Source organism: Lepeophtheirus salmonis, unplaced genomic scaffold (genome assembly GCF_016086655.4).
Source record: "Lepeophtheirus salmonis unplaced genomic scaffold, UVic_Lsal_1.4 unplaced_contig_9912_pilon, whole genome shotgun sequence".
In the NCBI taxonomy this organism is placed as follows: domain Eukaryota; kingdom Metazoa; phylum Arthropoda; class Copepoda; order Siphonostomatoida; family Caligidae; genus Lepeophtheirus; species Lepeophtheirus salmonis.
In genome coordinates, this window is record NW_027297066.1 from 1 (window position 1) to 1,661 (window position 1,661).

Here is a 1,661-nt window from a genome sequence, read left to right on the forward strand (position 1 = left end):
GCCTAACTCATATCGAAATGATAGTTTATATAATAAAATGGATTTAAGGTTTCAAAATTTAATTGTCCTAGTTATTCTTCTAATGTATCTTATAAAAAGGTATGAAAAAAAAATTAAAAATTGTCGTTAACGACCTACAAAATATGAGGTGCGCCATTTTTGAATTTGTTCTTATGAATTTGAAATCTTACTCGCCTAAAATGAATCTCAATTACAAAATAGTATCTGCATGTCCAGAATAAAACCAAATGAATCAATTATATATAAAAAAAATAACGGAGAACACACAGGGAATGTAAATTTTGATGAATATCATTGACACTATTATTTTTTCAATCAATACAATTGATAATTAGCTAGTATGTGGCAAACATTTAATAATTTATTTATTTGTGTAGAGATCTTAGATCTTTGCAGGAGTTATATTCCAAAATGGTAACAAGTAATTTGGTTGTTTGGAAGAAGATTACTGACTCAATAAGTTTGGGAATTGCAATTGCATTCAGATATTCCGAAAGAAGTTAAGAGGTTCTTATATGTATATTTTTTTTACACATAATCACTTAGCAGTTCCAATAAACTATTTATTTATAACAGCACAATAGAATATCATTTGCAGATTATCTCATTGAGTACATTATCTTCTCGAGTCTAGAGTCATCTTCCACTTGTTTCCAATGACAAAAGAGTTAAGAGACTCACAAGTAATAAAGAAATCAGGCGTGAGCTTGAAGTGTCAGGTTATATATTTATTCGTATCCACCGTATATAACGAAGTCCAACTTAAAATGTGATTGAGATGAGTGATTTTTTGGGTTATATACATCAAGGACACTGAAAGACTCCAATTAGTGTAAAGTATTCTTAGAAGGAGACGAAGCAGAGTTGAATTTCAAGAATTTCAAAGAAAGAGCTGTGGATGGAGGATGAGAACTCTCTCTCTTTTCTTCACTGAGAATTTCACTGGATTATTCTGTGGTTTTATGAAACTCCTTAGTTCTTATGTGTATAAGTATACGATGATTCCGTAGAAAGATCTTTGGGAATTTATCAATGTATAGGGACAATGATTAACGAGATCAGAGGTCATTATCATATATCTTGATATGAAGATGCACCTGCACAATTAACGATCCTTCCATTAAAGGAGAAAAGATCCACAGATTGAAGCACATGTTCATAGGATCTCACCTTAAGAGTCGAGATCTCTTGAACCGACCATGACATTGAAGAGAGTATAGAAAGGCGTGAATATTGGAAATTCTTAGTAACGGGAAGGATGGATGGATGCGGATCCATATATTATATTACTCCATAGGAGAGATCCATCCAAATGAGCATGAATGAAATGCCTTTCCACGGAATTCCAACTCCTTTCTTCTCTCATCTCCCTCCATCTGTTGACTGTTTCATTCGCACTAGGGTCCGTAGGTTTTGTGAGCCAAAAAGTGGTTGTATCTTGTATCAGTCAGCTGACTTTTGTATTTTAGTATTATATTATAGAACTATAAAATAATAAATATTATGCAAGTAAATTGCTAGTTTATCACTAATTAATAAGAGTATATACCCGTTACTTATAATTAATATTTATTATTTATAACATAATAAATTGCATTATTAATAATTATTACTAATAAATTATAATTCAATAAGTACTA

General features: G+C 30.9%; 1 long non-coding RNA gene across 1 annotated transcript; it reads right to left on the reverse strand.

Annotated features, from left to right (window-relative positions):
* Window positions 1–270: 270 nt before the first annotated feature.
* LOC139907587 (uncharacterized) lies at window positions 271–1,449 on the reverse strand. Its single transcript, XR_011784282.1, has 2 exons — window positions 1,119–1,449; window positions 271–1,037 (listed from the first exon to the last, which is right to left on the reverse strand). It is a non-coding gene; the product is annotated as an uncharacterized lncRNA (long non-coding RNA).
* Between the last annotated feature and the right edge of the window lie 212 nt (window positions 1,450–1,661).